Raw genomic sequence first — 16,254 nt, 5'->3', positions numbered from 1 at the left:
ACTCTTGAATTTAATAAAAAAAATAATCTTATTATTTGTGTTCCGAAGTTAAACGAAGGTCGTCCCTATCCCTATCTCTAAAAAATGCCATTACAACAATATTGTTTTCAAGTGTTTTCAATGCAACATTTATTTTTTCGTTTATCATTTTTTGATTGTTTTCAAGAAGTTTGATTGTCATGATTTTCAAATAGTTGTTTTTAATTCATACAAAATAATTTTAAAAAAGCTTTATGTTCACTGTATATTAATTTGGAGAATTTAAAGTGTAAATATTTGAAATATACACTACCAGTCAAAAGTTTTTGAACAGTAAGATTTTAATGTTTTTTAAAGAATTCTCTTCTGCTTAGTAAGCCTGCATTTATTTGATCCAAAATATGGCAAAAGCAGTAATATTGTGAAATATGTTTACTATTTAATATAACTGCTTTCTATTTGAATATATTTTATAATGTAATTTATTCCTGTGATCAAAGCTACAATTTCAGCATCTTCATTTCAGTCTTCAGTCACATGATCCTTCAGAAATCATTCTAATATACTGATTTGCTGTTCAAGAAACATTTTATTATTATTATTATCAATATTTAAAACAGTTCAGTACATTTTTTTTCAGGATTCTTTGAATAGAAAGATCCAAAGATTAGCATTTATCTGGAATCAAAAGCTTCTGTAACATTATACACTATACCATTCAAAAGATTGGAGAAATTATAGAAATTAATACTTTTATTTAGCAAGGATGGTTTAAATTGATCGAAAATGATGATAAAGACATTTATAATGTTACAAAAGATTTCTATTTCAGATAAATGCTGTTTTTTAAGCAGCAAATCAGAATATTAGAATGATTTCTGAAGGATGATGTGACTGGAGTAATGATGCTAACAATTCAGCTTTGAAATCACAGGAATAAATAACATTTGAAAATATATTAAAATAGAAAGCAGTTATTTTAAATAGTAAAAATAGAAGAGACTTTAAAATACATTAAGAATGTCACTGTTCAAAAACTTTTGACTGGTAGTGTATATATAAGTTAAAAATAATTCTCAATTAATCATCAAAAATTGAGACATAATTGCTTGAAAATCACAATAAAAAATGTCTACTCTATCAATCACCATCTTAAATAAAATTCAAATAAATATAAATGTAAAAAGCAAATTGGTGATACTTTGACCACTGTCAACAAATAATAAAAAACACTTTTAGCAATACGAAGAGCTTGTGAAAAAACGTCTCGGGTTACGTATGTAACCTCGGTTCCCTGAAGGGAACGAGACGCTGCGTCACAACGCTGGGAACGCCTCCTGCGTGAGCACGTCCTGAATCATGTGTGCAACTAGTCCAATAGGAGTGTGAGACGTCACGGGCGTCATGACGTCACCGACCAGGAAGTATAAGAGCACGTACGGTGAAACACAGCGCTAGCTTCTGGAGTCAGCAAGCGCTGCAGGGGTGCCGAAGTATGGCCTCGAGAAGAAGCGTCTCATTCCCTTCAGGGAACCGAGGTTACATACGTAACCCGAGACGTTCCCTTCCAGGTAACTCGAGCTGCGTCGCAACGCTGGGAACGAGAATACCCACGCTGCCATACTGAGGATAGTCCCTGCCAAAGAGGCAAGGAGACGAAGGAACCATAAGAGGCTCGAGAAAAAGGCCCGAAAGCAGGGCTTAGAAGAAGAAGAAGTCTCTGCTGATGTCCCAGCTGATCAAGGCGAGAGGACGAAGGAGCCAGGAGAGGCTCTAAGATCCAGGCCATAGTACCTGTTAAAGGTTAGGGGTGTAGACCAGCCCGCTGCATTACAGATGTCAGCAACAGAAAGGCCCGAAAGTAGGGCTTTAGAAGAAGAGACACTTCTAGTAGAATGAGCCTTGACTCCCAATGGTGAGGGGAGACCAGAGGACTCATAGGCTACTGTGATGGAATCCACAATCCACCTACTTATGGAAGGCTTAGCAGCTGGACGGCCTCTCCTCGGAGGGCCATAACAGACCAAAAGGGTTCCCGAAAGGGAGGAGGATGAAAGGCCTGCAGCACGACAGGCGGTGGTGCTACTGTGGGGACCTTCAGAAGGTACCCCACTCGGGGGTATAGAAAAGCTTTGGCCATGCCGGGCGCAAAGGCTAAAAAGGAAGGGGCCACTGAGAGGGCCTGAAGATCCCCAACCCTCTTGTGGGAGGTAATAGCCAGCAGGAAGTCTGTCTTAAAAGTGAGAAGACGGTCGGAGACCTCTTCTAAAGGCTCAAATGGAGGCTTACACAGAGCCTCAAGCACCACAGCCAAGTCCCAAGGAGGGACGCGAGAGTGTACTGGAGGTCTCAACCTCAGCGCACCACGGAGGAAATGTGTAACCAGGGGGTGTCTGCCCACTGAAATGCCACCAAGAGGGATGTGGTAAGAAGCTATGGCTGCCACATACACCTTCAGGGTGGAGTGTGTCAGCCCGGTGGAAAGACGGGCCTGTAAGAACTCCTGTACTGTACCAACTGGGCAGTTAACTGGGTCTAACTGGCGATGCCCACACCAAGAAGTAAAAAGTTTCCACTTCGAGGCGTACAGTTTCCTCGTAGAGGGAGCTCTGGACTGGAAGATGGTCTCCACAACCTCGGCTGGGAGACCAGAAGCTATGAGTTGTGCCCCCTCAGGGGCCACACCCACAGTTTCCATCACTCCGGGCAAGGGTGGAGAATCTCTCCCCCTGCCTGTGAGAGCAAGTCCGGTCTGACGGGAATCTCCCATGGAGAGCCGTCTAGGAGGGATATCAGATCCGAGAACCAGACTCGACCCAGCCAGCACGGGGCTACTAAGAGAAGCTGAACCCCGTCCTGGCGCACTCTTGCCAGAACTCCCGGGAGCAGAGCAATCAGGGGAAATGCGTACAGACGTAGCCTCGGCCAGGTCTGTACCATAGCGTCCAGTCCCAGAGGAGCTGGATGATGAAGAGAGAACCAGAGAGGACATTGCACATTCTCCTGAGTCGCGAAGAGGTCCACCTGAGCCTGACCAAAAACTCTCCAGAACTGCTTCACCACATCTGGGTGAAGCATCCATTCCCCGGGCCTCAGCCCCTGCCTCGACAGGATGTCTGCTCCCAAATTGAGGTGCCCAGGGATGTGTACTGCTCTCAGCGAGAGGAGTTTCCCTTGGGCCCACACAAGGATCTGGTGCGCCAGCTTGTACAGACCTCCCTGGTGGTTGGTATAAGAGACCACCGCTGTGTTGTCGGTGCGCCCCAGCACCTCTCTTAGGTCTGGGAGAAAGTGCTTCAGAGCCTGAAGCACGGCCATCATTTCCAGGCAGTTGATGTGCCACGTGAGATGATGGTCCCTCCACCGACCGTGGGCTGAGCGGCCACTCATGACCGCTCCCCATCCAGTGAGAGATGCATCTGTCGCAAGCGTGATGCGGCGACAAGGAGCTCCCAGCACTGGGCCCTGAGTCAAGAACCAAGGCTTCCTCCACATGTCTAAAGCACGAAAGCATCGCCGCGTGACTTTGATCATGCAAAGTTGATTTCCCTTCGGGGAAAACCCCTTGGCTTTGAGCCACCACTGTAGGGGTCTCATGTACAGCAGGCCAAAAGGAATCACGTTGGACGCAGCTGCCATCAGACCTAGCAGTTTTTGAAACTGCCATACAGTGAGTGACCGGCCCTCTTTCACTCTCGCGACTTTGGTGCGAATTGACTTGATACGAGCGGGGGACAGGATTGCCCGCATCGTGGTAGAATCCCACACCACACCGAGATAAGTGGTTCTCTGTGCTGGAGAAAGCACACTTTTCTTGGCATTTAGTCTTAATCCCAGCACTTTTATGTGTGACAGAACAACATCTCGATGTTGAACTGCCATCTGTTGTGATTGGGCCAAAATCAGCCAATCGTCTATGTAGTTGAGTATGCGGATGCCCTGGAGTCGCAGAGGAGCCAGAGCTGCATCCACACACTTCGTAAAAGTGGGGTGAGAGTGCTAGGCCGAAAGGAAGGACCCGATATTGGTATGCTTCTCCCCTGAAAGCAAACCTCAGGAACTTCCTGTGTTGAGGAAAGATGGAGACGTGAAATAGGCGTCTTTGAGATCTATAGTCACAAACCAGTCCTCGGACCTGATGTGTGAGACCACCTGTTTCACCGTCAGCATTTTGAACTCCCGCTCCCTGCTCTGAGGGGGGAGACGGGAGGCGACGCTCTGCTTTTGTGCCTTCCTGTGTGAGGAGCTGACGCCTGACGCCCAGCGGCCCCCTGAGCTGGAGGACGGCAAGGAAGAAACCGCTGGAATGCCGCCGCTTGACGTGGTGCCTCCTGATGCCTGTCGACGACGGCGCTCACGGAGTCGCCGAACAGACCAGAGGGCACAAGTGGGGCGTCCAGAAGGAAGACCCTGTCTTTCTCTTTAATATTAGACAGGTTCAACCATAAGTGTCTCTCCGCAGCCACCAGGGCTGCCATAGACCGCCCAATGGAGTGAGCGGTCTCCTTGGTGGCACGGAGAGACAGGTCAGCGGTCTTATGGAGTTCGGCTAGATCTTCAGGCCGAACTCCATCGCCCTCATCCAGCTGTTTCAGCAGGTCGGCTTGGTACGCCTGTAACACCGCCATGGTGTGCAGACACGCACCAGCCTGACCTGCTGCCGCATAACCCTTCCCAACCAGAGCGGAAGTTGTTCTAAGTGGTTTGGACGGAAGGGTTGGAGCCTTCAAAGAAGATGCAGCGTCGGGGGACAGATAGCTCACAAGCGTCTGTTCCACCCGAGGCATCTCCTTATAAGCACGCTCTGACAGCCCCGCCACGTGAGAGTAGTGAGCGGCCGACGGGCTGTAGAGACGCGCCGAGAAGGGTTTTCCCCATGACCTCGACACCTCAGTGTGGAGGTTGGGGAAAAATGGAAGGCTCCTGCGGGGAGGTGACGGCCGAGATCACAGAAAACGCTCATCCAGTTTGCTTTTCCGCGATTCAGCCTGTTTCTCGGCTGGCTAGTCTAAACTGAGAGCAGACACGGCACGGGAAACCACCTCTAACAGCTCCTCAAACTGGGGGGACTGGGGGTGTGCTTTGTCATCGACACCCTCCACATCAACCTCCTCGGAGGAAGAGAGGAGAAGTGCAGAGCCTTCTCCTTGGGGGGAAGAAACTGCAGAGCGGGCTTCCGAACCCAAAGAGAAAGCGACAGATCCAGCAGGTGAGGAAAGAGATAGGGACTCGCCCGTCTCCATTCCCTCTGCTAGAACTATTTGCGAGCCCCACGAGTGTAATCGCCACTCCGCCTCAGCGGAAGCGGGACCAGACCCGCGAGGAGCACTAGTGAAGACTCCCTTCTCAAAGAGAGCCTTCCTAGAGTGAAGCACCCACAATGGCATGCACAAGCAGTGCGGGCAGTCAGTCCCCTCGAGGGCTGAAGCTGCATGCTGTGCACCCATGCAAGCAACACACAAAGTGTGTGTGTCCTCACTCGTGGTGAAGCGAGTGCAAGGAGGCACACACATTTTGTAGTGCTGCTGCTTATCTTTATGGACAGACTTAGACATCACTCTCAAAACGAAAGCTGTGCTAACTTGCACAAAACGGAGAGTGATTGACAACACACAGACACAGAGCGCTTGCTGAAACGACAGAAGCTAGCGCTGTGTTTCACCGTACGTGCTCTTATACTTCCTGGTCGGTGACGTCATGATGCCCGTGACATCTCACACTCCTATTGGACTAGTTGCACACATGATTCAGGACGTGCTCACACAGGAGGCGTTCCCAGCGTTGTGACGCAGCTCGAGTTACCTGGACGGGAACTGACGTTTTTTCAAAGGGATTACACCTGTGTTTTTGCTCTTATATACTGAGGTTCTTCTACTCTTCTATTTGCCAAGTGCTAAAGGTCACATGCATAATAACTCTCTCAGTTCATTTAATGCTAAATCTACCGTCTACTAAACTGCATCCACTTTTACATTTAACATTTACATTTCATTAGATTGGAACATTTCAATTTATATTTAAGATTTATACTCAAAACCTTCAAAATATTTACTCAACCCCAAATGTATTAAAAAAGTGTGACATTTGAAAATGGCACAATCTCCCCTAAAGCACGATCAGGCTAATTACGGTGTCACTTCAGCTGAATTATGGATCAGATGTTTTTAGCCGGTTACGGGCTCCAGCAGTGGGAACCTACAGCGAAGAAGCTTTACCTCTCTCTAACAGCTGCAGATTCAGAGAAAATACTCCAAAGAGCTGTAAATCCAGGCCAGCAGAACAGAAGTTACAAGCTCAGCCAACAGAGCTTATAAATAGCAGCTGCTGTCTGACTCAGAGATGTAATGCTGCTGTGGTTTGACAGTGGAGAAGACCCCGAATTTACGGCCCATTGCTTATGAAGCACCGGGATATTGGGAAATGTTCTGCGTCTCTGAGGCGGTTACGCTATGAGTTTTAATGAGGGATGGAGATCTATTTTAGTGCAGGGAATTATCATAACTTTATTCCTGCCCACTCACTCACTACTGCAGTGGGGTCAAGTAAAGCTGTCCTATATTTAATTCAACTCTTCTACAAAATGCTGCTGACATCAGCAACCACCTTCCTATTTCTAGATGTCCCAATAGGTGGTTTGAGAAAAGCAAAGCAGTTATGTGCGGCATTTGTACTCCAGGAGGTGGCATTTCTATTTCAAACCAATGTGATTTACTTTCTTCAGCTCGAAAAACTGTTACTATTTTCTAACGCAGTTAGAAGCAGAAGATAATGATCTTATAAGTATCATAATAGTAATCCAACTCGTGTGCTACATTCTGATGATATACAATAGCTTTAAATCATTATGTACTGATAATATTCCCCTTCAATGAGCTGTTATGCAACATGTACGAAGTGTATCAACTGATTAGTTTAAAAGAATGAACATTGCTACATTTATCACATTAACCTTGATGAACAAGCGTCTGATCTTTGCATACAGCTACTGAATGCCTTGGACATATGGGTCACATTTGTAATACTTTATGGTGTTTGTTTGATTATAATTTCTTAAATGTTACATTTTGGAGGCTGACAGCCCCATTTACTGCCATTATATTACAAGAAAGTGCATATGATATTAAGAAAAATACTTTTGTGTTCTATCCAAAAATATTCACACTGAGGAAGACATTAGGGAGAATAAATGATGACAGAATTGTCACTGTATTGGTAAATATCTCATTAAACTGTAAGACTCTTTTAATCTAAAGTCAAACAAAGTCATTTCTCACAGGATAGGAGTTAAAAGTAAATTCTACTAATAATTGGCCATCTTCATGTCGTTCCAAACCCGTAAGACCTTCATTTGTCTTTGGAACACAAATTAAGACATTTTTGATCAAATCTGAGAGCTTTCAGACTCTGCATAGACATCAACACTACTGACACATTAAAGACCCAAAAATGTAGTAAGGACATTGTTAAAATACTCCATGTGACATCAGTTTTTCAATCTTAAATTTGTTAAGCCACGAGAATACTTTTTGAACTTTATTCAGCAATTTCTTCTCTTCTGCCACGGTCTTTGACCAGCATACATGAGAGTTCCATGATGCATGACTATTTTAGCAATTTCCTTACTACCTTTCTGGGCCTTCAATGTTGTGTTGCTGTCTATGAAGGGTCAGAAAGCTCTCGGATTTCATCAAAAGTATCTTAATTTGTGTTCCGAAGATGAACAAAGGTCTCAAGAGATTGGAATGACATGAGGGTAAGTAAATACTGACAGGATTTTCATTTTTGAAAACTATCCTTTGAACTATACTTGTGAACTATCCTTTAAATAATGGTGCCCAATATCAGTAAACACAGTCACATTATTACATATGTAGCTTTCGTTTCTATACAGCTGAGGGTAGAAATGTCATAATATGCATATAAGAGGCAAGGTCATTTTAAAGAGGACAAGAAGATGGGGAAAAAGGCCAGCGGGTCAGTGACATGCAGGCGCTGTGCTGAAGGCAAGCGTGAAATTGTGAAAACAAGGGAGCAAATTAACTCACTAGAAGTCAGATATATGACGAGCAAAGCAAACATGTCACTTATGGGTAGAACTGACAGCGCTTTGAGCAATAACAGTCTTTCAAACACAGACAAACTCAACATTTCATAAGCAGAGGCTGACAGGAGGACACATACAGTGCATCCGGAAAGCATTCATAGCACTTCACTCTTCCACATTTTGTTATGTTACAGCCTTATTCCAAAATAGATTAAATTCATTATTTTCCTTCAAATTCTACAAACAATACCCCATAATGACAACTTTGCAAAGAATCTTTGCGAAAATAAATAAATAAATAAAAATATTCACATGTACATAAGTATTCACAGCCTTTGCTCAATACTTTAAGCACCTTTAGAACCAATTAAAGCCTCAAGTCTTTTTAAATATGATGCTACAAGCTTGGCACATCTATTTTTGGGCAGTTTCTTCCATACTTCTTTGCAGCACCTCTCAAGCTCCATCAGGTTGGATGGGGAGTGTTGGTGCACAGCCATTTTCAGATCTCTCCAGAGATGTTCAATCGGGTTCAAGTCTGGGCTCTGGCTGGACTACTCAAAGACATTCACAGAGTTGTCCCATAGCCACACCTTTGTTTTCTTGGCTGTGTGCATAGGGTCGTTGTACTGTTGAAAGATGAAGGTCTGAGGTCTGAGGTCCAGAGTGCTCTGGAGCAAGGATGTCTCTGTACATTAATCTTTCCCTCGATCCTGATTAGTCTCCCAGTTCCTACTGCTGAAAAACATCCCCACAGCATGATGCTGCCACCACCACCACCATGCTTCACTGTAGGGATGGTATTGGCCAGATGATGAGCGGTGCCTGGCTTTCTCCAGACATGACGTTCAATCCGTTTCATCAGACCAGAGAATTTTGTTTTTCATGGTCTGAGAGTCCTTCAGGTGCCTTTTACTGAGGGGTGGATTCTGTCTAGCTACTCTAACATATAGGCCTGATTATTGGATTGCAGCAGAGATGGTGGTTCTTCTGGAAGGTTCGGCTTTCTCCACAGAGAAACGCTGGAGCTCTTTTAGAGTGATCATAATGTTCTTGGTCACCTCCCTAACTAAGGCCCTTCTTCCCCGATTGTTCAGTTTGGCCAGAGCAGAATCCTGGTAGTTCCAAACTTCTTCCATTTATGGATGATGGAGGCCACTCTGCACGTTGGGACCTTCAATGCTGCAGAATATTTTTCTGTACCCTTCCCCAGATCTCTGGCTCCATACAATCCTGTTTCAGAGGTCTACAGAAAATTTCTTGGCTTGGTTTGTGCTCTAGCATGCACTGTTAACTGTGGGACCTTATATAGACAGCTGTGTGCCTTTCCAAATCATGTCCAATCAACTGAATTTACCACAGGTGGACTCCAATTAAGTTGTAGAAACATCTCAAGAATGATCAATGGAAACAGGATGCAACTGAACTCAATTTTGAGTGTCATAGCAAAGGCTGTGAATACTTTTGTACATGTTATTCATGTCAATCATGTCAATCAAACTTCTTTCCTGTTGTCATTATGCTGTATTGTTTGTAGAATCTGTAGTAAAATAATGATTTTAATCTATTTTGGAATAAGGCTGTAACATAACAAAATGTGGAAAAAGTGAACCGCTATGAATACTTTCCGGATGCACTGTAAACATATTTTGCACTTGCATCTCAGAGTGCAGAAACATTTGAATAAAATAAATAATTTTATCCAAACAGAATGAACTGCCTGACCGGTTCGATTTCACATCCTTGACCTTGATACCAAACTCACAGCATTTATAATTGAATAGTCTAGTTGAGTAGATCATCCATCTGATTGACACCTCTGCTTTAGGCAGCATGTATAAGGTCAGTATGACTGTGCAGAAACTCATTGTTAATTCCTCTCTCTCTCTCACTCTTCCTCTTCAGGAACATTAGTATGTTGCTCCAGCACCCCGGATGTCTCAGCTTTAAAATGTTAATAGTCTGGCGTTAACCTTTTCTGTCTGATTTTGTCTTTGCGCAGGTTGAATAATTTTGATGGGGTTTCCGATAAAGACTTTCCTGAGAGTTCCTTCAAACTGACCCTTGAGAAATGAGGTGAGAATGAACTAAAGTGAAAACCAGTCCAGAATTAAATAGTATTGACTTCACTTATATTCACTGAAGGTGTGGCCACATTAGTGCAATCTGAATGAATCAATGTCATTCAAGAATCATTCATTTGACTAAATGAAACATTTGCATATTTTGAATTGGTTGGCTGGATTTCAAACTCCATGCTTGTGTATTTTGTTTCTCATCTAATTAACACAGGAACTCAGTCTGACGCAGGCCCAGTTCCAGAACTAAATCACTGAGGGTGCTTCTTAAATTAGTGAGGGTGCTCTTGTCAGGAATATGTCTTGTTCTGTTCTGTTCTCCCAGTGTTTTCTCCCCTTCTGTTTCTAGTCATTTTGGTTTAGTCCTTGTCTCCCCCTTTTGGTTCATGTTCAGTTGGTTTAGTCTTGCCCATATTTGTATTTCCCCCTCGTCATCTCATTATCTCATTTGTAACCATGCCCTGTCTTCTGTGTATTTAAGTCTGTGTCTGCTCACTACCCTTTGTCCGTCGATAATGTTACATGTTCTCTGTTCATGCTCCTGGTTTTTGTTTGTTTGTATATTCAGTGTTTTATTTAATAAACTTTATATTTCATTTACTCCGGTTCTCCATCTCCACTTCTCAACCCGCCTACATTGTGACAGCTCTAACAAGATGGGGTGGGGGGACAGTTTTAGAAACAGTTTGTCAGAATTCACCCACCGCTGAAAGCTTACGGTTTTGCTGGTCATAAGTGCAGACGCGATAAATACAAGACTCTTTGTGTAGTTTGAGCTTTATTGATGATAATAAAGGGACCGCGTATTGTAGCCTGGAGCACTTTCCAGGCTACAGTCCATTCAGAATTTGTACGAAACTGTCTTTTTTCGGACACATACTGCTGCCATGTTTTGGGGATTTCATCTGCATATTTATGCTGGATTCATTCTCAAAATAGCGGTGACTAACACAGTGATATCAAAGCAATGTACGGCACAAAAATATAAATGTGAGAGCAGCCTCAGGGATTTCATTCTGGAGCCGGTCTACCACTGACATCGGACGTCCTAAGCCAGATTTTAAAATAAAAATGGTTCAGTTTTGTATGTAATTGCAAATTGATTATATTTAGGTTTTTTTTTTATTAAGTTCATTTAGAAAAACATTTGGAGCATTTTTTGTTAAATATAAGTTTTTTTATTATTACTTTTTTTTAACAAACAGCGCCAAGCGGTAGACTGATCAGAGTTTGTTTGCCTCCTCAAATCATCACGATTTGCCTAAAATCTATAGATATGAAACAGTTCAAGTATAAACAATGTTAGTTTAAACGTTAAACCTAGAGATAAATGTGCGGTATTAGGCTCATATCCAATAGTTTGTGCAGAGAGTGGAAGCTAAAGCCGCTTTGCATGACATCGAGGCACCAGCGCGATCACTTGCATTTTTTTGAGTGGAAGCAATTAAAAATGATCTGTCATATTTGCTCACAAAGGTAAGAGGAATACATCATTCGGTACTGTAAAGGGTGTACTTTTATTTGTGTGCACTCAACAAAACGTATAAAATAGTTTAAAATTATTACTTAACGAAATAAAACAAATAGAAAACAAAAACTCTCTCATGTAATCCGTAAAGATGAATTCTGGCGCATCCAAAAAGGAGATTGCCAGTCAGGATCTTAATATACACTGACTCAGAATACACTAGTTTATTAATATATACTTTAAATCAGCTTTACTCTTTCTGCCCCGACACATTCATTGTTATTTATTTTTGTGGCAAGTTTCAGCATATTGTGTGCGCTTGAAAGCAGATCTGTTCTAGCTCCATTGCCGTCCGAGCCGGTCTCGAAAGTGAAAGCGAAAATCTCCTGTTGTTTTCATCAGCGCAGCATTTTTTTCTTCACCATAATTAATGGATGTCTAAAATATAAAAATAAGAAGCCTAAAACAGATAAAACCGATGCCCACCGCCTCTGAACTACCTCTTATTTACATCACGTCTACGTTGTTATAATGAGATGATTAGTGCTTAACACAATAACATTACCTCAACAAAAACTCCGGCGATTTGAACGATGAGTGGATAACGCATCTGACTCAAAAAAATCAACAGATATGTGCGTGATTGGCTACATTGCTTACATTGTTGTTAAAAAACAACAGAAACCGACCTCAAGAGCGCAAACCATAACACACTGGATTGTTATCTAAATCTGCAATAAAATGGCATTATTACAGCTTTAACTGAGGGTGCTATTGATTTCGTTTGAGGGTGCTTAGCACCCTCAAGCACCCCCGTAGAACCGGGCCTGGTCTGACGCCAAACACATTGATCCTTATCCTGCCATCAATCATTCTTGGGCATGACTGAGCTCCCGAATGCCACACCACATTCAGATCCCCTGCTGTTAGGCAGATCCATACGCAGCTAATGTAGACTATATATGGATCACTGTTTTATACTGCATTCTAGACACCTCCGAACAATGGGCGGTCAACCTATTAGGTCCTGTCTCTTGGGGCCCTCGGTTTACCAAGCTGCATATACAGAGCGTGTAAAGCTAGGAAAAGTTTAGCCTTTCCCTGGTGTATTACAGTTAATGTCAAAAGTTTACATACACCTTGCAGAAACTGCAAAATGTTAATTATTTTACCAAAATAAGAGGGATCATACAAAATGCACGTTATTGTTTATTTAGTACTGACCTGAATAAGATATTTCACATGAAAGACATTTACATATAATCCACAAGATAAAATAATAGTTGAATAGTTGACCCTGTTCAAAAGTTTACATACACTTGATTCTTAATACTGTTGTTACCTGAATGATCTACACCTGTGTTTATTTTTCAAAAAACATTTATTATTAATAGAAATGTTGAAAACAGATTTGAAAGTAGAAAGTAACAGTAACAGCATTTATTCTTATTTATATTAACTCTTACTGTGTGTGTGTGTGTGTGTGTGTGTGTGTGTGTGTGTGTGTGTGTGTGTGTGTGTGTGTGTGTGTGTGTGTGTCTGTGTGTGTGTGTGTGTGTGTGTGTGTGTGTGTGTGTGTGTGTGTGTGGGTGTGTGTGTGTGTGTGTGTGTGTGTGTGTGTGTGTGTGTGTGTGTGTGTGTGTGTGTACCTGGTATTCATCACGTTGTGGGGACCAAATGTCCCCACAAGGATAGGAATACCAGTAGATTTTGACCTTGTGGGGACATTTCTCAGGTCCCCATGAGGAAACAGGCTTATAAATCATGCACAATGAGTTTTTTTGATGAAGTAAAAGTATGCACAATCTCCTGTGAGGGCTAGGTTTAGGTGTAGGGTAGGTGTAGGGCAATAGAAAGTACGGTTTGTACAGTATAAAAACCATTACGCCTATGGAATGTCCCCATAAAACATGTAAACCCAACGTGTGTGTGTGTGTGTGTGTGTGTGTGTGTGTGTGTGTGTGTGTGTGTGTGTGTGTGTGTGTGTGTGTGTGTGTGTGTGTGTGTACACCCTCACAATCAACAAAAAAAACCTTGAACTTGTGAAGAAGGCATTCTCCACTGGATTTCCAAAAAAACTTTTTATCTTGACACTGCCAAGAGGTTGCAAATCAAGCAGGATCCGCACTGCCTCATGAATAGGCCTACATGAAATCACTGGTCTACATCCCTTAGTAACCTGTAAGGGGATCTAACTTATCCCTCTTGCTCTCTCAAAAAAAAAAAAAAAAAAAAAAAACAACAACAACAAAAAAAAGATTGTTGTAATGCACCTCAAGTCTGTTTAACCTAACCTCAGGGACGTGATTACAAGAGCAGCAGGATGACAAAACTTTTATGGTGATGAAATTCTGAGGTGTTTACAGAAATAAACATTTCTGGGCCTCTGAAACTTTGTTGTGAGTGACATTTTGAGGTGAGTAGGCTTTCTCCTCAGGGTGTGGGAAATGATCCAAAGGCCAATGTAGGAAAGAATCAAAGGTTTCTTTTTTTGTGTACACACAAAAGATACACATTCACATAGTGATCTTATCCCTTAGAGACAGACCTTGAATTTACTTTACAAACCATTTTACAACTACGTCCACCTGCAGAATCTCTTAGATTCGATCAATGAGCTGACAAGGAATAAATAACCTGGGAAAAGAAGAAAAAGTCAACTTCTTGGTACTCATTTTTGCCCATCTCATTAGCTTTGATTACACTACATTAGGGAATTGCTAATATCCCCAAGTCTGTTTTATGCCCAAAAATGCCTACTACATCTCGCATATCTAAGCACGATCAATAATATGCTCACGCTGCAGACCTGGGTTGTGTTTCACATAGAATGATGTAACTTGCTTCTTAAAGTGATTAAGCATTAAGCAAAGGTAGGCAACAGCCTTGGGCCCCTAAAAGCCAAGGGCGCCCTAAAATGCTTTTCATATACCAGATGCGCATTAAGCACTGATATATGTGATAAACTGATGCATACTTTGAGAAGGACCAAAATAGAAGGCGCATATGTAGTTACTTTTTTGGATTATATAATCCTTAGGTGTGTAAATGTATACATTTCTGATGTTCCAAAAGCTCCTCCTACTGGCATGAATGTGCATTTCCAATAATCCCGTCTGCAGTTTTTGTTCAGACCAATGCAAAAATCCACCCACATAATGTTTTAAATTAATTCAGGGTACGTATTTCACGTCTTACAAAAAAGTTTACAGAAGTACATTTTCGCCATGAGACCAGATTGTAATAAACTGATTTAATATTACAATTAATGTTACATTATTATTGTTCATTTTCATTTTTTTCTGTTACAACAGAAAGCTGTTAATTTGAAAATAAAATCATGTTAACATGCAGAATGTAATTAGTGTACTCTTTACTCTAGTATGCATGCAGTTCATTAATTCTGTTGTAACAAACATGCATCTGAGCACTATTTTACTATTTTATCTTTTAATTTTTGTTGATTTTGTCACTCTTCAAACATGCCGTTAATCTTTGACATCCAAATATATAGAATTAAATATTTATATCTATTTAAATGGAATGAAGGATACAGCATGTACTGCATTTTAGCTTGCTCACTGTGCCCAAGAAAATCATCTATTGTCTGCATGTCAAACAACTGAAAAAATATTTTTCTAACCACAGATCGAGAGCTGTAGTTTCAATAACACAAGTATTCAACAATGTTTGTGATGATTTCAAGAAACAGCATCATTGAACTAACAACAGAATGTCATGAAATCATAGTTGGCTAACTATGCTTATGGGAAATGCACCCCAGCTGAACTACGTCTTCGGTCCTGTTGTATCCTGCACATTCAGTCCACTGAGAAAACTTTTCCAGGAGTTGAAAGAGACTACTGAACCTCACATTTTCTCTTGATTAAGAGAAATGACTTGAGAACTTTTACTTTCTAAAGGTGTATGCTTTTAATAATATGCTCTACTAGCTCGTCTGATCTGCTCTTCAGATTTGTGGAGAATTGTGAGAAGCTTTTGGTGTGTTGAGGTGTTCTTCTGCTTTGCCTAATGCAGTTTGACAGGATCCATGGTGGGCAGCCATCTCTGAGCGTGTTCCTCGCCTAAACATTGGTGTAGAACCACCCATTTTGTGCACTTGTGGCATTATGGAAGATGGTAAGCAAGCTGACCTTTGCATGAGACGGCTTCCTGGGCGGCTGCTCTCAATTTTGCTCATACAAAATTCTCCTGGACTACTACCTCTGTCAACTCCAAGTCATCTTCATCCAAACCTTATCCAAAGAATCTTGTTCCTGTAACATTGACTTTTTTGGCTTATCACGATTCAAATGTAGTTGAACATCGACTTGCTTGAAATTTAAGCAGAAATGTGACAAAATGCTAATAAATCATTTCTGCAACTGCCAAAGTTACCTTTAAAGAAGCTCTGTGAAAATAAATAATTAAAAGAAGGTATATACTCTCAAACTGTAGTTAGCTACACAAGCCCTGTCCAGGGACTTCTGGAAACAATCACTCCAATGTATCACTGAATCAATTCTTCAAAGGTCTGGTATGTCTTCTCCCTCTTATATTCAGCAATTCAATTTTAATTTAATCTCCATTTTACTGAATCTTGTCATTCACACGGATATATATAAATAGATTTGCTCATCATATTGATGAATCACCAATAAACGATTTATGTTTGTTTGTGTAAA

The 16,254-nt window shown here is 41.9% G+C and overlaps 1 protein-coding gene across 1 annotated transcript in view; it reads right to left on the bottom strand.

The window, feature by feature from the left end:
• Positions 1-16,254, bottom strand: part of kcnab1a (potassium voltage-gated channel subfamily A regulatory beta subunit 1a) — a 122,674-nt gene that overhangs the window by 30,654 nt on the left and 75,766 nt on the right. The gene's annotated exons all lie outside the window — the stretch shown is intronic.

This window comes from Garra rufa, chromosome 11, assembly GCF_049309525.1.
Source record: "Garra rufa chromosome 11, GarRuf1.0, whole genome shotgun sequence".
In the NCBI taxonomy this organism is placed as follows: domain Eukaryota; kingdom Metazoa; phylum Chordata; class Actinopteri; order Cypriniformes; family Cyprinidae; genus Garra; species Garra rufa.
Note: the sequence above shows the minus strand (reverse complement) of the source record. Positions and strands in the feature narration are given on the sequence as shown.